The sequence below is a fragment of the Cetorhinus maximus genome, chromosome 27, assembly GCF_964194155.1.
Source record: "Cetorhinus maximus chromosome 27, sCetMax3.hap1.1, whole genome shotgun sequence".
Lineage (NCBI taxonomy): Eukaryota > Metazoa > Chordata > Chondrichthyes > Lamniformes > Cetorhinidae > Cetorhinus > Cetorhinus maximus.
In genome coordinates, this window is record NC_135905.1 from 5,983,794 (window position 1) to 6,010,120 (window position 26,327).

Sequence of the window (26,327 nt, forward strand, 5' to 3'; positions counted from 1 at the left end):
ATGCATTCCATGAACCCATCCTCCAAACTACTTTTGCCAAGTCTATATGATGATAAAAATCCTCTGTATTTATTGCATTATCCTTGTTACATGCACCTCTGATTTATTGTACAATATAATCTGATGAAAGGTCATCATTGACCTGAAAGGTTAACCTCTGTTTCTTTCCACAGATGTTGCCTGACCTACTGAGTATTTCCAGCATCTTTCTCTTTTTATTTCAGGTTTCCAGCATCTGCCGGGTTTTGCTTGCGCGCGGGATATTTAGGAAGCAGTCCCACAGGCCACCAGTTAATGGATGATGAATGGCTCTTTGTGTGTTTGTCAGCCTGTATTCCCTACAAGGGTCAGCCCTCCTGGTATCAGCCTTAAAGTGTAAATCCTGGACTGAGCCAAGCTGACCCAAGTGGTGGTCTTTACTTTTACTCAGTGTGAGGACCAGACAGTGGAGTCACAGTGAGTCGCTATCCAGTCAATAATTATTGGAACATCTGTGTGTGAGAGTCATCGAGGAAGACACAGAGTAACTTCAATAATTTGCATCGGTATGGTTTACTGCCACTAAAGGAGGCTAATAAAGGGTCATGACAGCAATATATCTCCAAGATTAATGCTTTCGAACATCTTAATAGAGTTTTGTCCTTAATGATTTTTCATACTTAACTATACAAGTCACACATTTTTATTTCCGATTCTGTCGGAATCAGTTGACAAAACAATACGATTTACACGTCGGCACTAACCAAACTTAGCAAGCGTTTTAAACCAACTAAATATTTAAATAAGTTTCAACCCTCATCTTTGAGATAGTTAAAGAAAGAACCTTCATTGATAATGTGCCTTTCATGAACTCAGCACATTCCAAGCACACCAACAGCCAATGATTATTTCAAAGTGTAGTAACCGTTGTAATGTAGAAAAGCAGTCAATTTATGCACAGCAAGCTCCCATAAACAAAAATGGAATAACCAGATATTCTATTCCACTGATGTTGATTGATGGATAAATATTGACCAGGGCACTGGGGGAACTCTCCTGTTCTTCTTTGAATAAGATCACCTGAGCGAGGAGATGGGGGTTTGATTTAGCATTGTCTCTGGCAGTGCAGCACTCCCTCAGTACTGCACTGGGAATGTCAGCCTAGATTTTATGTTCAGGTCTCTGGACAGGGGTTTGACCCACATTCCTCTGACTTCAGAGAAAGGGTCCCCTGCTAAGCCAAGACTAACACTTAAATAAAAACAATCCTTGCTGGAACATTGATAAATATTTTCATAAGATAATACTCTTAATATTCAACACAAAATCGATGGGCTACTGGGTTTGGATGAATGATCCTCAAATATAACTAATGTAGTGATGATGTACAAACTCCTGCAACTCATCTACACTGCTCCATTTAAAACACATCGCCCAAAAATCATACAGCACAGAAGCAGGCCACTTGGCCCATTGAGCCTGTGCTGGCACTTTCAAATTGCTTTCCATTTAGGCCTACTTTCCTGCCTTTTCCCCATGGCCCTGTAAATGTTTCCTTCTCCAGTATTTACCCAATTCTCTTTTGAAAGTTTCTATTGAATCCGCTTCCATCGCCTTTTCAGCCTGTGTGGATCAGATCACAACAGCTTGTGCGCAAAAAATTCCCCTCATCTCCCCCCTGCTTCTTTTACCAATGAGCTTAAATCTGTTGTGCTTCACCAATGGTTATAGTTTCTCCTTATCAATGAGAGATCTTGTAACGCAGTGGGTAGCGTCCCGGCCTCTGCTCTGGAAGCTCCGGGTTTGAGTCCCACTCCAAGGGCTTGATGACCAAGGAAAGTGTTATAACCTGCCCAAAGAGGTTATTATCGAGCTATAAATCCTCCCAATAAGCCTATGGCAGACAGCAAGAGTGGGAGAGTCTCCTGGTCAGCCTTGTTTCATGCTAATTTGTGTTCCCTCCAGCTATAGCCTCTGGTGACAGGCTAATGACCTGTTCCAGGAGAAACTGGCTATGAAAACACACATAGGCATGGAAAAGAAAAGAAGTGATTCCTTAAAAAACCCTTCAATGATTTTGAACATTATTATAGTTAATTATGATGCGGACAAGACCCATAATAACTGGCACAGTCACCAGGAGGTCTTGCAGTGCACTGGTAGCATCCCTACCTCTGGACCAGAAGCTCCGGTTCAAGTCCCATGCGAGGTCTTATTGACCACTGATTGACCACTGATGACACGGTTCATAGAGCTGATAATCAGCTCGGGAATCCTTCCATCACCTCCCCACTATTCCCCATGGGGAAAAAAATGTGCAAGAAGATATGCTAAAAAATAAAGGGTCTCCATAGATCAGGGGAATGCTGCCTTCCTCAGTAATGGTCCTTTTTGAATCATTCTATGCCCGCCAACCCACTGACTCTTCAATTAGTGAAACGCTGAGTTGTCTCTTCATTTCTGTCCATTTTTGGTTGATGTCCCTCGCTCATCCGATTCCAACTCAACATTTCGAGGTCCAAGGTGACCATTAGTGAAAGAAGGCGGCACCAATCACCTCAGTGATAGTGCCAGTCTCTGTAGGATGGCCCAGCGGACATGGTCCACATCATTATGAACCATCGCGGCTGTTCCAGATTCTGCTCGCCAGGAACGAAAACCTTTCCGTGTGGATGCTGTCGGATGAGGACAGGTTTGGGCTCACCTGGGAAACCTCCCTGCATTTGAATAGCCCCTTAGAGCTAACTATCAATGCTCCATGTGGTAACGACCTCATGGGATAGTCAGAATGCCCTGCCCGGCATTTAGCGATGTCGGTTTCAGTTTGCGAAATCCTCCGCTACTTTTCAAGCCTCGCTCACTGGCTGATGGAAAGACCAGACTGGCTTCTTCAGCAGCTCCAGTGCCGCCCCACGTTACTACCCACCACCACATTCCACCCACCCCTGGCCCCCTCCCCTCCCCTCCCCACCCCACCAACCCCCATCCCCACTAGTTCCCAGCCTCCGTGCCTGGAATTAAAACCTGCCCTGTGATCTTGCTCCTCGTGCCCATCTCTCACCGAGAAAAGTCCCACTTGGGGCGAGTTATCTGAGAAACCCCCGAATGGATCAGCACCTTCGGTTAAGAAGTTGGAACAGGAAGCTAGGGGGGGAAAAAATACGAGTCACAATAAAAATATTTGAACAAAACATGGCCCTAGAGGGTGTGTATCTCCATTTGCTCTTTGATAAATAGATTTTTCTGTGGCATTTAGCGAAATCCTCGGTAACCAAACACAAAGCGTGTTCTGTGTCAGCCTGTGATAACACTGCGTGTGTAATCCCAAAAAACAGACTTTTAATGATCACATAATCACTTTCTGTTGTTATGTAAAACTAGAACCTTAAGCACTCCTCAGCAATGCACATTTCCATTGCACTCTAACCACTTTCAGTCAATGAACAGCAAAACCTTCTGTTCCCCATATGGCTGCATTGTCTTGGTAATGGATGATTATACACCCCCTCTGAGCAGGCTCACTCTCCCACTGAGCAGATAAACTATTTGGTTTCACTTGCAGTAGAAGCCGCATCGACAGCCAAGAAGTCGCGAAGATATGGCCTGAAAGAGGGAGAGGTAGTCGGGGATTGCATCTGTGCTCTTCGCCATCTCAAAAATTCTCCTGAGCATTTCGGAATTGTGGAGTGATCCATCCCATCGTGTCAGTGCCGGGTCTCTGAGTTTCCCCAATTAATGCGCTCCCTTGCTCTTTTCCCATAAATCTTTACCTTTGCCTTTTGGCACATTAAAAAAAATAGATAAATGCGGAATAAACATTCCCCCCATTCCCCCCTCCAACTCCAATCCCTTGGTTTCTCTCCCATTGCACTGGGTGTTGTCTCTTCCTTAGCCACAGATTAACTAATTAGCCAACTGTCCAAGATTGGCCTGGAGTCTCCAGGAATTGAAGATCAATCTCCAGGATACCCGCTGTGTGCAACCCTGGAGAAAAATCATCGGGACATTGAAAAAGATTGCTTTCTTTTTTGTCATTTTGTTTGAACATTTCTCTTGACCAGATGTAAAACTATTAAGTTTTTTAAGTCAGACTTTCTGCTATTAAAAAGTCCTACATCTGCATTTACTCTGAGACCAGCCAATGTAAAGGGCGGGAAGAAAGGCTATTTGGCTGAAGGGCATGCATCATCCAATTGGGTAATGAGTCTTCTTGTTTTCCAATTGGTGTAGGAAGGCCATACGTCACAAGGATGGATCTCTTGGCCGCTAAGGGTTGGAGCGTGAGGGCAAATCATGTGATGAAATCTCCGAGAATACATTTAATCACACTTGACAACCCGACGACAAATATGAGGCTCCCAGTAGCTGGGCCCATTGCCTAGATGGCCAGACCTTATTTATACATCTTTTGGCACCTCAGAAAAATACAAAGGTATACGTAAAAGATTTGCACTTATTTTTTTTATATGTTATGAAAATAAGATATATATGTGCAGGAGACTAATCTAAGAATTAAAATATTACAGAGGGATATCCAACTCATTCGTTCACTTCTCCAGAACCACTTTATCCAATTGAGGGTCAAGGGGAGTGGGAGCCTATCCCAATAGGCAATGGGCAGGAGGCAGGGTACACCCAGGACAGGACGCCAGTCCGTCAGAGGGCACACGCTCACACAGACAGGCAATTTACCACAGCTAAACCACCTCACCAGTAAGTCTTTGGATGGTGGGAGGAAGCTGGAAAACTTGGAGGAAACCCATACAGACATGGGGAGAAGGTGCAGACTCCACGCAAGCAGACACCTGAGGATAGGGGATCGAAACCAGGTCCCTGTGAGGCAGCAGCGCTAATCACCATGCCACCAGGGATATGTAACTACGTGTGCTTATTTTGAAATATTATCTTAAAACATTGATTGTCATAATCAGGACAAAACATTCTCCAGGCACTTTTTAAGTCAGACTTTCTGCGATTAAAAAGTCCTAAATCTGCATTTACACTGAGACCAGCCAATGTAAACAGTGTAATTACACCCTCCAGCCAATGGTGGTGCTGCAGTGACTTAGGTTTGAGAACCCCAGCTCTTGACCGATGAGCACAGTACCCCAGTGTTATACAGTGACAGACCTGTCCCCACCAGTACAGTACCCCAGTGTTATACAGTGACAGACCTGTCCCCACCAGTACTGTACCCCAGTGTTATACAGTGACAGACCTGTTCCCACCAGTACTGTACCCCAGTGTTATACAGTGACAGACCTGTCCCCACCAGTACTGTACCCCAGTGTTATACAGTGACAGACCTGTCCCCACCAGTACTGTATCCCAGTGTTATACAGTGACAGACCTGTCCCCACCAGTACTGTACCCCAGTGTTATACAGTGACAGACCTGTCCCCACCAGTACTGTACCCCAGTGTTATACAGTGACAGACCTGTCCCCACCAGTACTGTACCCCAGTGTTATACAGTGACAGACCTGTCCCCACCAGTACTGTACCCCAGTGTTATACAGTGACAGACCTGTCCCCACCAGTACTGTACCCCAGTGTTATACAGTGACAGACCTGTCCCCACCAGTACTGTACCCCAGTGTTATACAGTGACAGACCTGTCCCCACCAGTACTGTACCCCAGTGTTATACAGTGACAGACCTGTCCCCACCAGTACTGTACCCCAGTGTTATATAGTGACAGACCTGTCCCCACCAGTACTGTACCCCAGTGTTATACAGTGACAGACCTGTCCCCACCAGTACTGTACCCCAGTGTTATATAGTGACAGACCTGTCCCCACCAGTACTGTACCCCAGTGTTATACAGTGACAGACCTGTCCCCACCAGTACCGTACCCCAGTGTTGGACAGTGACAGACCCGTCCCCACCAGTACCGTACCCCAGTGTTATACAGTGACAGACCCGTCCCCACCAGTACTGTACCCCAGTGTTATACAGTAACAGACCCGTCCCCACCAGTACCGTACCCCAGTGTTATACAGTGACAGACCCGTCCCCACCAGTACTGTACCCCAGTGTTATACAGTAACAGACCTGTCCCCACCAGTACTGTACCCCAGTGTTATACAGTGACAGACCTGTCCCCACCAGTACTGTACCCCAGTGTTATACAGTGACAGACCTGTCCCCACCAGTACTGTATCCCAGTGTTATACAGTGACAGACCTGTCCCCACCAGTACTGTACCCCAGTGTTATACAGTGACAGACCTGTCCCCACCAGTACTGTACCCCAGTGTTATACAGTGACAGACCTGTCCCCACCAGTACTGTACCCCAGTGTTATACAGTGACAGACCTGTCCCCACCAGTACTGTACCCCAGTGTTATACAGTGACAGACCTGTCCCCACCAGTACTGTACCCCAGTGTTATATAGTGACAGACCTGTCCCCACCAGTACTGTACCCCAGTGTTATACAGTGACAGACCTGTCCCCACCAGTACTGTACCCCAGTGTTATATAGTGACAGACCTGTCCCCACCAGTACTGTACCCCAGTGTTATACAGTGACAGACCTGTCCCCACCAGTACCGTACCCCAGTGTTGGACAGTGACAGACCAGTCCCCACCAGTACCGTACCCCAGTGTTATACAGTGACAGACCCGTCCCCACCAGTACTGTACCCCAGTGTTATACAGTAACAGACCCGTCCCCACCAGTACCGTACCCCAGTGTTATACAGTGACAGACCCGTCCCCACCAGTACTGTACCCCAGTGTTATACAGTAACAGACCTGTCCCCACCAGTACTGTACCCCAGTGTTATACAGTGACAGACCTGTCCCCACCAGTACTGTACCCCAGTGTTATACAGTGACAGACCTGTCCCCACCAGTACTGTACCCCAGTGTTCTTTGTGACAGACCTGTCCCCACCAGTACTGTACCCCAGTGTTATACAGTGACAGACCTGTCCCCACCAGTACTGTACCCCAGTGTTATACAGTAACAGACCTGTCCCCACCAGTACTGTACCCCAGTGTTATACAGTGACAGACCTGTCCCCACCAGTACTGTACCCCAGTGTTATACAGTGACAGACCTGTCCCCACCAGTACTGTACCCCAGTGTTACACAGTGACAGACCTGTCCCCACCATACTGTACACCAGTGTTATACAGTGACAGACCTGTCCCCACCAGTACTGTACCCCAGTGTTACACAGTGACAGACCTGTCCCCACCATACTGTACACCTGTGTTATACAGTGACAGACCCGTCCCCACCAGTACTGTACCCCAGTGTTACACAGTGACAGACCTGTCCCAGACAGTACCGTACAGCAGTGTTATACAGTGACAGTCCCGTCCCCACCAGTACTGTATCCCAGTGTTATACAGTGACAGACCTGTCCCCACCAGTACTGTACCCCAGTGTTACACAGTGACAGAACTGTCCCCACCAGTACTGTACCCCAGTGTTTTACAGTGACAGACCTGTCCCCACCAGTACTGTACCCCAGTGTTATACAGTGACAGATCTGTCCCCACAAGTACTGTACCCCAGTGTTATACAGTGACAGATCTGTCCCCACAAGTACTGTACCCCAGTGTTATACAGTGACAGATCTGTCCCCACCAGTACTGTACCCCAGTGTTACACAGTGACAGACCTGTCCCCATCAGTACTGTACCCCAGTGTTTTACAGTGACAGACCTGTCCCAGCCAGTACTGTACCCCAGTGTTATACAGTGACAGATCTGTCCCCACAAGTACTGTACCCCAGTGTTATACAGTGACAGACCTGTCCCCACCAGTACTGTACCCCAGTGTTATACAGTGACAGACCCGTCCCCACCAGTACTGTATCCCAGTGTTATATAGTGACGGACCTGGCCCCACCAGTGCTGTACCCCAGTGTTATACAGTGACAGACCTGTCCCCACCAGTACTGTATCCCAGTGTTATATAGTGACGGACCCGTCCCCACCAGTACTGTACCCCAGTGTTATACAGTGACAGACCTGTCCCAGCCAGTACCGTACCCCAGTGTTATACAGTGACAGACCTGTCCCCACCAGTACTGTACCCCAGTGTTTTACAGTGACAGACCTGTCCCCACCAGTACTGTGCCCCAGTGTTATACAGTGACAGACCCGTCCCCACCAGTACTGTATCCCAGTGTTATATAGTGACGGACCTGTCCCCACCAGTACTGTACCCCAGTGTTATACAGTGACAGACCCGTCCCCACCAGTACTGTACCCCAGTGTTACACAGTGACAGACCTGTCCCCACCATACTGTACCCCAGTGTTATACAGTGACAGACCCGTCCCCACCAGTACTGTACCCCAGTGTTACACAGTGACAGACCTGTCCCAGACAGTACCGTACAGCAGTGTTATACAGTGACAGACCTGTCCCCACCAGTACTGCACCCCAGTGTTATACAGTGACAGATCTGTCCCCACCAGTACTGTACCCCAGTGTTATACAGTGACAGACCAGTCCCCACCAGTACTGTACCCCAGTGTTTTACAGTGACAGACCTGTCCCCACCAGTACTGTACCCCAGTGTTATACAGTGACAGACCTGTCCCCACCAGTACTGTACCCCAGTGTTATGCAATGAAAGACCTGTCCCCACCAGAACAGTACCCCAGTGTTTTATAGTGACAGACCTGTCCCCACCAGTACTGTATCCCAGTGTTATACAGTGACAGACCTGTCCCCACCAGTACTGTACCCCAGTGTTATACAGTGACAGACCCGTCCCCACCAGTACTGTATCCCAGTGTTATACAGTGACAGACCTGTCCCCACAATCTTGTTAATGATAGTGAATTGTAGCCAATGAGGTAATTTGATTGCTAACCACACTGGTGGCGGGGAAAGTGTCCAAATCTACAGTGCCCGTGATGACTTCTGCTAGAATATGTCAGAGCTGAAGTGACCTATAGAAGCCATATCCATGCTATGAATGTGCCTGATGTATGTTTATCATGAATGATGATGTAATTCAGCCCCGACAAACTTTTCACCCTGAACTGCTTGTCCCTGAAGCCCAGCAATTGGAGGGTAGCAACCCTGGCATTGCTGTAAGATGACGAGGGGCATCACTCAGTTACCTGAATATGAAGAATTAATGCAGGGGACATAGAACACTGAGGGGAATGAATGGGTTGCTGTGCTCACTTCATGGACACCTGTGCACAACAAAGCCTGTTTAGCCAGTGGAGTGAACTGAACAAGGGGATGCCTGGAAACATCCAATTCACCACATTGACGAATTCCTCACTGACTTTCTCATGTTCGCATACTTTCAATGTGGCTCCTTGTGCGCTGAATCACCATGAGCGGGAGAGCCACTGATGTCCAGGCCTCTGTCGAGGGAAGTCATTAGCATTGACTAGACGGAAGGAAAGGGCACAGATACAGCTTGGGTCCAAGCTTGTGGTTGCCATGACAAAACTGGCAAGGTGTTTACTGATTTACAAACCCAAAGACTCAAGCTGAGTACCGACACTGTGGTAAATATTTTAGAGTTAATTCGCCAATCCCTTGCTTCCAAAAGGAACTGCATTCGAAGGACAGGATCTTCCTAGTCCTGTGGAGATGGAATTGGAGGCGGAACCGGGAGCAAAATCAGGAAAACCTGCACCAGGGTGCCTACCAATGCCTTCCCTCCTTTGAGAATTCTTGCCGAAGGTGAAGTCTGCCTGTCACCAGCTGCCCACCCAGTAGCAGTGAGTGGCTAAGTATTACCAATTAAGTGGCCACTTAGGGCCAAATTGATGAGGCTGCTGGGATTTTCCTTCGACAGAGCCTTCCGAGCCCACGACCACTCCCATCTAGAGGGACAAGGGCAGCAGACACATGGGAACACCACCACCTGGAAGTTCCCCTCCAAGCCACTCACCACCCTGACTTGGAAATATATCGCCATTCCTTCACTGTCGCTGGGTCAAAATCCTGGAACTCCCTCCCTAACAGCACTGTGGGTGTACCTATACCACATGGACTGCGGCGGTTCAAGAAGGCAGCTCACCACCACCTTCTCAAGGGCAATTAGGGATGGGCAATAAATGCTGGGCTAGACAACAACAGCCCACATCCCACGAATAAGAATTTTTAAAAATTCATTTTCTACATTACAATGGTGACCACGCTTGGTTGGCTGTAAAGTGCTTTGAGATGTCCTGAGGTTGTGAAAGGTGTGAGGTAAGTGCAAACCCGTCTTGCACAACCTCAGGATACCCCAAAGTGCTTCACAATTCTTTTATGGCTATTTAAACTCGCAGGCCACATCTACATGCAGGTGGATCTCTTCCCACTTGGGACAGGCATGTGGTTCCTGGTGGACCTTGTGAGAGGGACAGGGTGTTGGAAATGGTAGTTGTTGGGGTGGGGGCAGGTGAAGACGCACTTTTCCTTGTGGGGATTGGAGAAGCACTATTGTTGCTTCTGGTCCAACAAAGGAGGGTCAACAAAGGTACTTTCTTTGAAACCTTTGGAATTCTCCACCCCGGTGGGCTATGGATGCTCAGTCATTGATTATATGCAAGACTGAGATTGATAGATTGTCATATGTGAAGTGAATCAAGGGATATGAGGTTAGGACAGGATAACAAATTGAAAACCCAAATAATTGGAAGAGGAGCAGGCCATTTTGCTTCTTGAGCCTGCTTTGCCATTCACTAAGATCATGGCTGGTCTGACTGTGGCCTTAACTCCACTTTCCTGCCAATTCCCCATATCCCTTGGCTCCATTGTAGATCCAAAATCTGTCTAACTCAGCCTTGAATATATTCAATGACCCAGCCTTTACTTCTCACTGGGGTCCTCCTCCTCCTTCAGATATCAGCCCCACGAGGGTGTTGCCAAGTATGAACCGCCATTGGATTGGTCCATGGTTATGCTTGGCAAAGTCGTTTGCTGTTGCCTTCTGCAGTATGGCTGACCAGGAAACTCTCCCGCTCTTTACCACCTGCCATAAAGGAAAGATTTACAGTCTGCCAACCAAACTGTTTGACCATATTATGCATGCACCTTCCATCGAGTCCTGAAGTGGGGCTTGGACACTACCAGAGGTAGTGATGCTACCACTATGCCACAAGACCTCCTGCTCTCTGGGGTAGAGAACTCCAAAGATTAACAATCCTCTGAGATAAGAAATTTACTCCTCATCTCTGTCCTAAACGCGAGACTCCGTGTTTTGAAACTGTGCCCCCTGGTTCTAGATTCCCCGATGAGGGGAAAGATCCTCTCAGCGACTGCCCTGTCAAGACCACTCAGAACCTTATACGTTTCAATAAGGTCACCTCTCGTTCTTCTAAACTCCAAAGTTGAGGTAGAAGATCTAACATGATTATTGAACGGCGGAGCAAGCTCGAGGGGCCGAATAGCTCCAGATGTTCTTACCTGTTTGTATCTTCACAGCTCAGATCTGAGGTATAATTGCAGTTGGCCACCACCAGGGCTGGTTCTGCCTATTTAAAGAAAGACCCTGGGCGGCAGAGGGCAGGCAACTTTGAAGCCTGATTAAAAATTACAGCCAGCGGGACTCAGACAACATTTGGACAGACAACTAAAGCAGGGCATTTTATCTAACCTGGGCTGGGTTAAAGTAACCCTCCCTCACCCCTTGTGCTTTGATGCCAAGTGACCACTTTAAACAGGGAAAGACATGACACAAGTGGGAAAACCACATCCAGTCAGCTCCTCGCAAGGTCCCACATGAAATGGGAGCCATTAGGGAACTTCTGGGCTACGTTTTGGGATGGAGTCACTCCCTCAAATTAAATAGGGACAATTTTAAGGATTTGCCACGCTCATAATTCCAGCTGGAAGAACACGTGAGGAATATACAGGCAACACCCGCTGTTATATCCTGAGGCGCCCTGTCGGAATTAAACTTTAGGAAAGTGCACAAAATTTCAACTCATCGCCGTTAAACCTTCCTGAAACCCCAGAGGCCGGTCCCCACCATATCTTGAAGGGGCTCGGGGCTCTGCATGTTTTGACCAGTTTTCCAGACAGGAAATGGCTGCCTGGGGCTAGAGGGTGACGGATCTGCTCTGTGAATCAAAGGGTTTAATCTGTGTAACAATCAGTGATAAGGCAGAGAGAGAGAGAGATTCTGATTAGGAAGAGGATGAAGGAGTTGGATTATTGGAGCAGGAGATGAGCTGCTGATTGTATCAGGCCTGATAATGAGTCCGACACCCCCATATTGCATTACGAGAAAGACACTGTAATTAGACATTAATTAAGTCACGAGGGTACCTGAGAGCTGGGGAGGAAACAGCTCCAGATCACGTTTACACAGCTGCAACTTTCGTTTGAGGTTGAATTCCGTTTTGTGGGTGAGCAGAGAATGGGACTGGTAATGCAGGGAAAGGACAGAGAGTGATGCAGCCAATATGATGACGGTACGAGGGGTCGTCATGGGGATACAGGCCAACAAAGATATGAGGCTGGGTGTAAAGTGAGGGCTATTGAAGAGGAGACAGGGGCAATTTTGGGGGGGGGGTGTAATCAGGGTGAATGAGGAGAGGGCCATCAAGGGCAAGCAGGGAAGTGGGGGAGCATGCGCAAAGGGCCAAATGGCCTACTTGTTATAATACGTTGAGTGTGGGAGGCCCAGAGGGAGAATTCAATGCGGGATAAAGAGAGCAAGATGCAGGTAAGAACATGATGAGAATTTAGTGAATGGTCACTTTTTTAAAAATTCATTCATGGGATGTGGGCATCACTGAATGTGTCCAGCATCCCTAACTGCCCTTGTTCAGAGGGCATTTAAGAGTCTGTGGGTCTGGAGTCATGTGTAGGCAAGGATGGCAGATTTCCTTCCCCAAAGGGCATTAGTGAACCTGATGGGCTTCTATGACAATCAATAATGGTTTCATGGACATCATCATATATTTAATTCTAGATTTGTACTAAATTCAAATTTCACCACCTGCCATGGTGGGATTTGAACCCTGGTCCCCAGAGCATTACTCTATATCTCATGGATTACTAGTCAGTGACAATACCACTATGCCACCACCTCCCCCATAAGGTGTTGTCAAGGAGGGTCCATAGACAGAACATATGAACAGGGTGCAATGGTGATATGGGGGGAGTGATGTGAGGATGAGGATGTGGGGAGAATGTGAAGAGGAGGGTAGGAGGATGAGGGGATACAGTGTGAACATTTGCTGCAGCATCTAATTCTCTACCCAATGGATCTGACGGGGTTCACAACTGACGTTTCTTTGTGCTATGAGCTGACCGTACCAGGTGACAGAGCGGGAATTCCTGCTAACATGCCAGACCTATTGAGTCAGGGTATTCCAGGCTGCATCATGAGTCTGACTTTGAAATAAAGCAAGATGATGGAGTCAGAACTGGGTCCAGAACCATTAGTGAGGAATGCGCCAAGGAGAGGAGATTACCCATGGGAAAAAGTAAAAGTGTGATTATGTAAGTTAGCTACAGCCTCTGTGCATGGGGAGAATGAGTTTCTGTGAAGGATATGATCACCTTTGGAATAAAAGGAAACATCTCCATGCCTACCTTGGATTCACTGTCTCACTTTCTGTACCCATCCATGATATTTTAAGGATTTACGAACATGAGCTCTTTGGACCTCCAACTGTTTTTAGCTTTTCACTTAGAAAGTACTATCCTTTTTAGTAATGCGGGGAGCAATTTAATCATAATGCACCTTGAGTTTAAGTTGATGCATGTTTATTAGATTCTTTTGAAGTTAATTTATAAGATCTAATGTGTTAAGTCTCTTAGAAAAAGGACAATTCGCTTTTGTATGGCACCTTGTGCAAGCTTAAAGCATCTCCAGGAAATTTATAGCCAATTGTTATGGCACAGCCAATAGTAAATGTTGAGTTGTTCAAATCCCAAAGGGAAAATTGAAACAACTGCCACAACTTGTTTAGCAGTTTGTATAAATTTTGAGATGCCTGCCCTGAATTCAGTAGTAATAAGACCACCAAGTCTTATAGGTTTTTACAAAACTAGATTAAACATTTATTAATAGAAGAAATGACTTTAAATACATACATGGATTACAACTTACTACTATGATAATTTCTAAATCCCCTAATCAATCTAACTCTCAGTTACATTTTCATTAAGGCAACAATAAGACACAGATTTAAAAAGACCCAGACAAAGAAACACAACACCCTGAACAAGTCGAATTCCAAGTGAGTTTTCTTAACTTCAGTCCTTTGAAGACAGCAGCTTGAGGCATAGATGCTGAAGGCTTTTCACACACTTATAAGATCTTAAAAATGACTTCCCTTCCACACAGACCTTGCTCCTTCTTTATACATATCTTTCTCTTTGAATGCGAATACCCATTGTTTCACTATAGGCTGAATCTTCGGCTCAGTGAGTGGGGGCGGGGCCCACTCGCCAAGGTGTAAAATGACGCGTGGTGACGTTGGGCGGGCGTCTCGACATTACCACACATCATTCAGGCTTTCAATTCGACAGGCGAGTACCCGAGTCGACTGTGCACCCGCCGAACTGTCAAGGGCCAATTAAGGCCATTTAACTGTCAATTAAAATAATTAACGGAGCTGCCCGTCCAACCTTAAGGTCGGCGGGGGGGCAGGCGAAGAGCCCAGGCGGCCTTCGCATTTTTCATGGAACCTCCATCACAGGCGGGGTGAGGTTTCATGAATAATTTTAAATTTTGATAAAATGTTTTATTGAAATTAATGCACATGTCGCAGCTCATGTGACAGTTTCCCATGAGGGGACATGTCAGAAAAATTTTCTCGCCATTTTATTAAGCTATTTGGACTTAAAACTAATCTCCCTGAGGCAGCTCTGTGCCTCGGGGAGATTTCTGCGCTCTTTCATGCGCATGCGCAAAAGAGCGCACTCCTGACCAAGGCAACCCTGCCCCACCCACACAGGGAGGGCACAGGACTTCCGGGTGCGCGTCACGTTGGGCGGGCCTTAATTGGCCCAGCCACGTAAAATGGCGGCACGGACCCGATCGGGGGCGCCAATTGGGTCCGCACCTTCCCACGCCTACTCCCACACCACCCGCCCGACAGGCAGAAAATTCTGCCCTATGCCTTTGGACTTTGTCTCCCTGAGAATAAAACCCTTTCATAGCACTAAGTTTTACCAGTAATCTTTGGGAAAAATAAACACTCTGTTTTTAAACTTCGCCTGGCTAGGTGACACATTTCACCCCCTCCTTCGAAAACAACCTAGTCTGGTTTATTTCAAAATGCAAATTATTTGTTCCCTTGACACCTACGTTTCTAAACTTCCCCATGTTTATCTAATTAACATTTCAAACTTAACCTCTCTTCTTAGATCAAAGCAACCAGACGAGCTGCCTCTAATTCAATTAAATCTCACACACACACAAACACATACAGACACATAGGCCAGAGTTTTTAGCTCATTGGGTGGGCGTGCGCCAGACCCTTACGGCTGGCGGGCAGGCGAAAAGGCAAAGCGGCCTTTGGATTTTTTAGGAAACCTCATCCATGGGCGGGATGAGGTTGCCAACAGCTATTAAAAATTGAATGAAAACTTGGACATTTCGTTCGCAACCTGCCCCTGATCATGTGATCGAGTCACATGAGGGGACATGTTTTATAACATTTTAAAGTTCTTTAATTTTTCATTTTTAAGCTCTCCGTCTCCCTGAGGCAGCCCTGTGCCTCAGGGAGCTTTTACTGCGCGCATGTATGACCTTCCGCACTCACCCTCCTCCCCCCCACCCGCCCCCACACGTGCAGCGCTGCAGCGCGTGTTTCACACTGGGTGGCCTTAATTGGCCCACCAGCCGTGAAATGGTGGTCGTGCCCCGATAACAGGCTGTGGCCGGCTTCCCCCGACCCCTTCTGCGTGCCCAATGAGGGAAAGGCCCTAGACATAGACACATCCTACTATTACTCTATTTTACAATAAATTCCAATAACATTATGAGAATTATTATATCTTCTTGACACCAATTAAGCACTTTTGAAGTGTGGTAACTATCATGCTGCAGGATATGTAGATACCAATTTCTGTACAGCAAGATCCCACAAACAATGATCTGTTTTTTGGCTTTGGTTGAGCTATAAATCTTGACCAGGACACCGAGTAAACTCATCCTGCTCTTTGGGTATTTCCATGGGATCTTGTCTATCCACCTGACAGGGCAGACAATGCCTTGGTTTGGCTGCTCACCTGACAGCTCTGCACTCTCTCAGTACCGCAACGGAATGTAACAGTGCGGTCAAGTGCCAAGACTGCTAGCCTTACTGCTCAAGAGGTTCAGGTTATGAAACTATTCCAACTCTACTGGCCTCGCTGACCTTCACTGGGTTGTTAACAGGATTGTTCAGTGTCCGTGGATAAGGACAGGATGTTTGTAACTGCTATTGAGTGACGAGAGTTGGAAACTGGATCTCAGATGCGGAATGGCTTTGGCCTAAGCTGTGATGCACCTCAGGGCGCAGGGCCCTATCCCCATCCCAAATATCCTGTGAGATCATTCAGGAGTGGGGACAACTATATCAGAAAAAGAATTAACATCGGACTTGTGATTTGCATGAGTTTGGTACATGCAAAAATATTATCAAGTCGGACAATATATATATTTATAGCCATGGGATCTTTTACATCTACCTGAGAGGGCAGACAGTGCCATGATTTGGCTGCTCATCTGACAGCTCCATGCTCCCTCGGCAATGCAACGGAATGCCAGCCTAGATCATATTCTCAGGTCCTTGGACCATGACTTAAATCCCGGTCTGACGCCAAGTCCGGGATTTTCCAGTCCCACTGCGGCCCGTTTCCCAATGGTGGATGCAGCGGGTCATTCAAATCCCCATTGACTTTGGTGGGACCGGAAGATCCCGCAAGCAGGAGGGGCCTGAAAATCCCGCCCCAAAGTGTCGGAAGACCCCCCCCTCCCCTCTCACAGTGTTTCGTAACACTGAGTCCCCTGAGCAGTAAGGCCAGCAGCCTTGGCACTTGGCAGCACTGTCACCTTGGTGTTAGAAGGCCTGTATGGATTGAAGCCATGTTCCAATAGGGCCTGAGCATCTGATCTAGGCTGACATTTCATTGCAGCGCTGAGAGTGTGTGGAGCTGTCAGGGGGACAATGAAATTAAAGGAACACAGAGTCCTACAATATACAGAGATCAAAGATCTGTGTAAACAGATTTGGTAATCGCCTTTCACGTGAAGATTAAAAGTGGAAGCAGTTTGTCTGTATTAGGAAATTGTGCAGGTTTAAGGGTTCGACGCTTCTCGTTCTGTGAAAATAAACAGTCGCTGAGTCAATGATGGGAGAAATTCAGCAAAGATTTATCTTTGAATTGGTCTTGTTTGCCTGGTACCCCAGTGTCAAAATACCGTGTTCGGATGAATCATCGGGAGTTGATTAGTTCTCTGTGGTAATTGCTCTTTCGGCTCCTCAGTTTGTTGGTGCTTGCCGTGTGATGTTTATAAAGCTGTCTGACAGTAGACAATTAATGTTAGAATTAACTTTAGGGAGAGAGTTGACAGCGATGGATCACTCTCACGCATTTGTTGTCAAGAGTTTCTGCAAAATAAATCATGAGCCAGACGATCGAGGGGTGCTCACAGAATGGAGCCTACATGAGATTTGGAGGGAGTGGGGTTTAGGTTGTTGGCATTTGAAGCTAGAAAGATGAGAGGTATTTTTTTACCATAACTTTAGGGCTGACAAATAACAGATGCTTGATAAATGAGATGCTACGTTATATTGTGTGTTTGGAGGTTTCAGCTCACTGACCATAGGCTAGTCTTTTGCAAGGTCCCCAGAAAATCTGTTTGCTTGACCCTAAACCCCTCTGGATTGAGAGCTGACAGGCCAGGCACACATGCGTTTGATAGCTTACACAGCCCAGATTGAAAACAATTTCCCAACTTGCCGCTGAGCCTGAGGAAACCGCAATCTCCCAGCAAATTCACCACAAACCATTCACTGACGAAGGATGTTTTAGTCTTAAAGGTCAGTGGTTTAAATGTGCCAAAAAATACACTTAAGAGAAATACTGATGGGTGGAGTGGGATAACTTTCTGTATTTAGAATGATAAATGCTTGAAATAATTGGCTAAACAAGACGTTGGAGATAATAATACTTTATTTTCCAAAAGGCTATAAGATTTTTTTTAATTCATTCATGGGATGTGGGCATCACTGGCTAGGCCAACATTTATTGCCTATCCCTAAAATCCCTCGAGAAGGTGGTGCTTAATTGCCTTCTTGTGCCACTGCTAAAGGGGAACCAGTAGATGTAATATATTTGGACTTCCAAAAGGCGTTCGATAAGGTACCGCACATAAGGCTACTTCGTAAGATAAGAGCTCATGGTGTTGGGGGTATTATTAGCATGGATAGAGGATCGGCTAACTAATAGATGACAGAGAGTTGGGATACGGGGGGCATTTTCAGGATGGCAGCCTGTAACTAGCGGAGTGCCACAGGGATCAGCGCTGGGATCCACAATTATTTGCAATATATATGAATGACTTGGATGAGGGAAGTGAATGTACTATCGCCAAGTTTGCGGATGACACAAAAATAGGTGGGAAGGCAAGTGGTGAGGACAACACAAAGAGCCCACAGAGCGATATAGACAGGTTTAGTGAGTGGGCAAAAATGCGATAGATGGAATATAATGTGGGAAAGTATGAGGTTATGCACTTTGGCAGGAAGAATAGAGGAGCTGAATGTTAGTTAAATGGAGAAAGGCTGAAGAAAGCTGCAGCACAGAGCTCATTGGAGTTTAGAAGAATGAGAGCTGACCTTATTGAAACATATAAGATTCTTAGGGGGCTTGACAGGGTAGATGCTGAGAGGTTGTTTCCCCTTGTGGGAGAGTCTAGGACCAGAGGGCATAATCTCAGGGTAAGGGGGCACCCATTTAAGACAGAGATGAGGAGGAATTTCTCCTCTCAGAGGGTAGTGAATCTGTGGAATTCTTTACCACAGAGGTCTGTAGAGGTTGGGTCGTTAAGTATATTCAAGATGGAGATAGACAGATTTTTAATTAGTAAGGGAATAAAGGGTTATGGGGAAAAGGCAGGAAAGTGGAGTTAAGTATTATCAGATCGGCCATGATCTCATTGAATGGTGGAGCAGACTCGATGGGCCGAATGGCCTATTTCTGCTCCTAAATCTTACGATCTTATGGTATTATGTGTATAGGTGCACCCACAGTGCTGTTAGGGAGGGATTTCCAGAATTTCAATCCAGCAACCATGAAGAAACAGCTGATATATTTCCAAGTCAGGATGGTGAGTGACTTGGAGAGGAACTTCCAGGTGATGGTGTTCCTATGTGTCCTTCTAGATGGTATTGGTCATTGACGTGGAAGGTGCTGCCTAAAGAGCCTTGGTGAGTTCCTGCAGTGCATCTTGTAGATGGTACACATTGCTGCTACTGTGCGTCGGTGATGGAGAGATTGAATGTGGATGGGATGCCAATCAAGCGGGCTGCTTTGTCCTGGACGGTGTCAAGCTTCTTTAGTGTTATGGGAGCTGCACTCATCCAGGCAAGTGGAGAGTGTTCCATCACACTCCTGACTTATGCCTTGTAGATGGTGGACAGGCTTTGGGGAGTCAGGAGGTGAGTTACTTGCTGCAGGATTCCTAGCCTCTGACCCGCTCTTGTAGCCATAAGACCATAAGAACATAAAATGTAGGAGCAGAAGTAGGCCATTCGGCACATCGAGTCTGCTCCACCATTCAATGAGATCATGGCTGATCTGATAATCCTCAACTCCACTTTCCTGCCTTTTCCCCATAACCCTAGATTCCCTTACTGATTAAAAATCTGTTTATCTCAGCCTTGAATATACTTAACAGCCCAGCCTCTACAGCCCTCTGCGGTAGAGAATTCCACAGATACACTACCCCCTGATGCAATTCTGGTCGTCACATTACCAGAAGGATATGGAGGCGTTGGAGAGGGTGCAGAGGACGTTTACCAGGATGCTGCCTGGTCTGGAGGTTATTAGCTATGAGGAGAGGTTGGAGAAACTTGAATTGTTCTCACTAGAGCGACGGAGATTGAGGGGCGACTTGATAGAAGTTTATAAAATTATGAGAGGCATGGACAGGGTAGATAGTCAGAAGCTTTTTCCCAGGGTGGAAGAGTCAATTACTAGGGGACATAGATTTAAGGTGAGAGGAGAAAACTATAGAGGAGAAGTGCGGGGCAAGTTTTTTACGCAGAGGGTAGTGAGTGTCTGGAATTCGCTGCCAGAGGAGGTGGTGGAAGCAGGTACGATAGTGGTGTTTAAGAGGCAGCTTGACAAATACATGAATAGGATGGGAATAGAGGGATACGGACCCCGGAAGTGCAAAATGTTTTAGTTGACGGGCAATATGATCGGCGCAGGCTTGGAGGGCCGAAGGGCCTGTTCCTGTGCTGTACTTTTCTTTGTTCTTGTTCTTTAAAAGAAATTCCTCGTCATCTCTCTTTTAAATGGGCAGCCACTCTGAGATTGTGCCCTCTGGTCTCTCCCACAAGGGGAAACAATCTCTCAGCATCTATCCTGTCAAGGCCCCTAAGAGCCTTATATGTTTCAATCAGATTGTCTCTCATTCTTCTAAACTCCAATGAGTACAGGCCCAACCTACTCAACCTCTCCTCATAAGAAAATCCCTCCATACCCAGGATCAACCTAGTGAACCTTCTCTGGACTGCCTCCAATGCCAGTATATCTTTTCTTAGATAAAAGGACCAAAATTGTTCACAGTATTCTAGGTGTGGTCTAACTAGTGCCTTGTATAGTTTTAACAAGACTTCCCTATTTTTATACTCCATTCCCTTTGAAATAAAGTCCACTATCCCATTTGCCTTCCCTATTACCTGCCGAACTTGTACGTTAGCTTTTTGTGATTCATGCACGAGGACCCCCAAATCCCTCTGTGTTGCAGCTTTCTGCAGTCTTTCTCCATTTAAATAATATTCAGCTCCTCTATTCTTCCTGCCAAAGTGCATAACCTCACATTTTCCCACATTACATTCGACCTGCCACATTTTGGCCCACTCACTTAACCTGTCTATATCCCTCTGCAGACTCTCTGTGTCACCCTCACCACTTGTACAGTATTTACATGACTAGTCTAGTTCAGTTTCTGGTGAATGGTAAACCCCAGGATGTTGATCGATGCAGAAAGGTTGAACAGGTTGGGCTGTACCTATGGGAGTTTAGAAGAATGAGAGGTGACATTATTGAAACACATAATATCCGAAGGGGATTTGACAGGGTGGATTCAGGGAGGATGTTTCCATTAGTCGGAGAGCTAACGTACATCAGGAATGAGTTTCATTAGGTCAAATAGCTTTTTCTGATCCCTGAATTTTCTTAGTTCCATACAAGTCTCTCAGTTTCTAAGTATGTTTATGTCACACACCAGTCATTGATCAGGAATATAAACTTAGATGCACCCACCTATACTTACGCTATGTAACTGTCTGTATTTTGCTCCTTATCTAAAGACAGTCCAAATCTTGATAAAATTACATTGATTATTCACTTTTAAGCTGTGGTTTTTAGAAGCCCCATTTCTGGAGCTTGTCTTCGTGTGAGACACGTTGGTCTATTTGGATAATGTTCAATCTGTGGCCAGTGTTGAACCAGGGTCGATGCTGAGGGTTCTGGAGTTGGCTGCAGCATTCTTGGCCAGGGAGGGAGGGGGTGGGGCGGTGGGCAAAAAAATTAGCCAGGATTCCCAATCATGATCATTATCTGTGGACCTTTACTGGGTGGGTAAGGATGAACTGTATTGCTCTGTTTTGAGGAGGTTCAGCCACTGGTGCCACCCTGCCCATTATATCACCAGCGCTCACTATTTACGCCAATTCATTTTAAAAAATGAACAGAAGGGATGGGATGAATCCGAGGAAAGGTCGGGGTTGATCCTAATTCTTTTTAACCGGGTGATTTTTTTTTAAAAATGTTTCTCGAGGATGAAACGGCCTCTTGGAACATGTTAGACTACAAGTATCTAGATAAGGAGACGTTGGAAATCATAGATAATTGATTTCCTCGGACAGTTCAAAGATGATTCTTCCACCAAACACTTAATTCAAATTATCATTTTAGTTGCTGCAATAACTCTGATTGGATGGTTAAAAAGCCACATAATAAATTATTATTTTGATCAGATAGTTGTGATGGGGAGGGACCCATGGTCATTTCAAGGTAAAGCTGAGTTAACATGCACAGACAGGCCTATTCGGGTTCAAGTTTAGCTCTTTGGGGGGTCACTTTGATTTTGGGGAAAAGTGGAGACATGAGATCCATTGCTCTTTATCCATTGTTCCTGAAAGTTCATCACTACGGACTTCAAAGCAAGTGAGGATCAGGAGACAAAAACAAACATAGCTGGAAAAACTCAGCAGGTCTGACAGCATCTGCAGAGAGGAATACAGTTAACGTTTCGAGTCCGTATGAAATTTATATGAGAATCAGGAGAGATGCCCAACACGTGGCTGATCCAATATCGTCTTTTTCACATTCACGAAGCATTACATCCATTTACTTTATGACTAGGGAGTGGGGTTCTTTCCGTTTCTTCCCACTTTGAACATTAAGATAGATCGCAAGCAGACTGTGCACGAGATTCTAAGTCACATGTCGGAGGTGGCACCTTTTAGATGAGGAGTTAATCTGAGCCCCATCTGCCCTTTCAGGTAAACATAAAAAGGTCCCAATGCACCATTTGTAAGAAAAACAGGGGAGCTCTCTCTAATCTCCTGGCCAATATTTATCCCTGAAAGAGATAGGAGCAGAGTACACAGGAACATAGGATTAGGAACAGGAGTGGGCCATTCAGCTGGTCAAGCCCGCTCTGCCATTCAATAAGATCATGGCTGACCTGATTGTGGTTTCAACCCCACTTTTCTGTCTGCCCTCCCATAACCCTTGACTCCCTTGTCTATCAAAAATGTGTCTAACTCTGCGTTGAATAAATTCAATGACCCAGCCTCCACTGCCATCTGGGGAAGAGAATTCCACAATTCCACAGGCTAACGGCCCTTTGAGAAAAAACATTCTCATCTCCATCTTAAACGGCAGGCATCTTATTCTTAAACTGTGTCCCCTGGTTCTAGTCTCTCCCACAAGTGGAAATATCCTCCTGGAATCTACCTATCAAATTCCCTTCAGGATCTTATACGTTTCAATAAGATCATTTCTTATTCTTTGAAACTCCAATAAGTAGAGGCCCAACCTGTTTAACCTTCCCTCATAAAATAAACTCCTCACCCCAAGAATGAGCCAAGTGAACCTGGCGATCTGGCCATTATCATATTGCTGGTTGCAGGATCTGAGCTGCTTGCTAATTGGCTGCTGTGTTTCCTACGTTACAACAGTGACTACACTTCAAAGGTACTTCGTTGTCGAGCGCTTGGAATGTCCCAAGGATGTGAAAGGCTCTATATAAATGCAAGTTCCCTCTTTGTTTTCTTTCTTTATTTTGCCCCAGGAGTCTGTCTCATTCTCACTCTGAGAAGAGGTTCCCCATTGTTCTGGGCTGGTGTTTCCGTTTCCCACATAAATTTACCTGCAGTCTTTCAGAAGGGGATTTGGTGGTTGAGTGTCAACAGTTGAAAACAGCTTTATGCTGTGGTTCTTTTGCCTATCGGGAACCGAGACCGACCAAATTCATTTCATGTATGACCATTACAGCCAACAAAGATCAGGAGCATTCATCCCATTTACCTGGACTGGACTTGAATCACAGTTCATGGGAGGAAGACAAAGTGGCCGCGTTTAACTCACTGGATCTTCAGTTTCCCTTGGCTCTTTTCTCCTGAGGCTGCTCATTAAATTGGGCCACGTGATCAGTGAGGATTGGAGCAGAAAGGCGTTTGGTTGAAATGAAAGTGAAGAAATGTGTCAGAGTGAAGTGCACCCAAGCCTTTGTAACTGTGGGGTCAATCGATGGTCACCATAGAGCACCAAAGAAAAGCTGCTGTCTGTGTTACCCTTAATTTGCTTATATCTATGTTGGTCATGCTCTGTGCTCTGATTTGGGACCTCTCCACCAACCAGGCAACTGCACCAAGAGCAGCAGAGTTAAAAGCAAAATACCGTGGATGCTGGAAATCTGAACTAAAAACAGAAAATGTTGGAAAAGCTCAGCAGGTCTCACAGCGTCTGTGGAGAGAGAAACAGAGTTAACGTTTCGAGTCTGTATGGCTCAGAAGAAGGGTCATACAGAATCAAAAAGTTAACTCGGTTTCTCTCTCCACAGATGCTGTCAGGCCTGCTGAGTTTTTCCAGCATTTTCTGTTTTTATTGCACTAAGAGCAGCCCTTTCTAAACCTCCAGGCTCATAAAGTTCAAACAGGCCAAGCTCCCGAGGTGAGGTGAGAGTGACTGCCCTTGCCATAAAGATGGAATTTGACTGAGTGTAGCATCAAGGAGCCCTGGCAAAACTGGAGCCAATGGGAATCAGAGGGAAAACTTTCCACTGGTTGGAGTCATACCCAACACAAAAGAAGGTGGTTGTGGCTGTTGAAGGTCAATCACTCAGTTCCAGGACTTCACCACAGGAGTTTCTCAGGGTAGTGTCCTCAGCCCAACCATCTTCAGCTGCTTCATCAATGACCTCCCTTCCATCATAAGGTCAGAAGTGGGGATGTTCACTGATGATTGCACAATGTTCAGCACCATCATGGCTCCTCAGATACTGAAGCAGTCCAAATGCAGCAAGACCTGGCCAATATCCGGGCTTGGGCTGACAAGTGGCATGTAACATTCGCACCACACAAGTGCCAGGCAATGACCATCTCCAACAAGAGAGAATCTAACCAATACCCCTTGATATTCAATGGCATTACCATCGCTGAATTCCCCACTATCAGCATCCTGGGGGTTACCATAGGAAAAGGGATTTTAAAAGGGAATAAAAAAGAGAATAAAACAATGACTAAATGAATAAAATTAAAAATAAGGAAATAAAAAATAAAAGTAAATCTTATAAAAGGGATTAAAAAAGGGGTGAAGGTAGAGGAGAGAGTTCATGGTCTGAAGTTGTTGAACTCAATGTTAAGTCCGGAAGGCTGTAAAGTTCCTAGTCGGAAGATGAGGTGCTGTTCCTCCAGTTTGCATTGGGCATGTCCATCCTTGGCCTGCTGCAATGTTCCAGTGAAGCCCAACGCAAACTACAGGAACTTCACAGCCTTCCTCTATTTTCACCCCTTTTTTAAACCCTTTCTTAAAATTTATTTTTACTTTTTACCAACTTATTTTTTACTTTTATTCCCTTATTCACCATCTTATCCCCTTTATTATCCCATCTTAATCCCTTTTTCTATCCTTTTTCCCCAACCACTGCACCCTCCCCCAACCCCACCCCTAAAGGGTCCATGTGTTACTTGTTCCATAGGGGGTTGTTCTTTCACAGAGCGCTCACCCTTGTTCACCTAGTCACACATTGGGGAGGATTTGTAGTTCGGCGGGTGGGTTCTCACCCATCCCAGCCCAACGTAAAGTGACGCGCAATCGGGTCGGGCGAGCATGCCGACGGCATCGCGATATTTCAGTCGGCGGGCACGCCTGGCAGTGGGCTACGCACCTGCCGACAATTAAAAGGCCTATTAAGGCCATTAAAAAGTTAATTGAGACAAACTTTTCGTTGCCCATCCAACCTTACGGTAGGCGGGCAGGCGAAAAGGCCAAGCGGCCTTTCCATTTTTTAGGAAACTTCCATCCAAAAGCAAATTAAAATAAAATCAACGTTTTAAAACTTAATTAATAACACGTCCTTGCTCATGTGACAGAGTCCATAAGACCATAAGACATAGGAGCAGAAATTAGGCCAATCGGCCCATCAAGTCTGCTCCGTCATTCAATTATGGCTGATAAGTTTCTCAACCCCGTTCTCCCACCATCTCCCCATAACCCAGTCACATGAGGGGACATGTTTTAAAGCATTTTCCAAATCTTTATCTTTTACTTTGAAAAATGTTCGTCTCCCTGAGGCAGCCCTGTCCCCGCCCACCTCCGCCAAGCCCGCTCAACAAGGAAAAACTACCCCCCCCATTCTGCTTTCTTACCTTTGTGCCACTGTCAGCACCTCCTCTAGCCCTTACCACTACTATTAACACTCCCTTTTTCTTTTTGTCCATGACATCTTTGTCCATCTCTCTTTATCCCCCGCCGATCGCTGACCTTCTATCCTGATTCACCTGCTCCACCCCCCTCAAACAGCATAAAATCCATCACATTTCTACTTCTCTTTAGCTCTGAAGATGAGTCTCTCCACAGATGCTGTCAGACCTGCTGAGTTTTTCCAGCATTTTCTGCTTCTGTTTCCGATTTCCAGCATCTGCAGTATTTTGCTTTTTAATCTTAAAATGAGTAT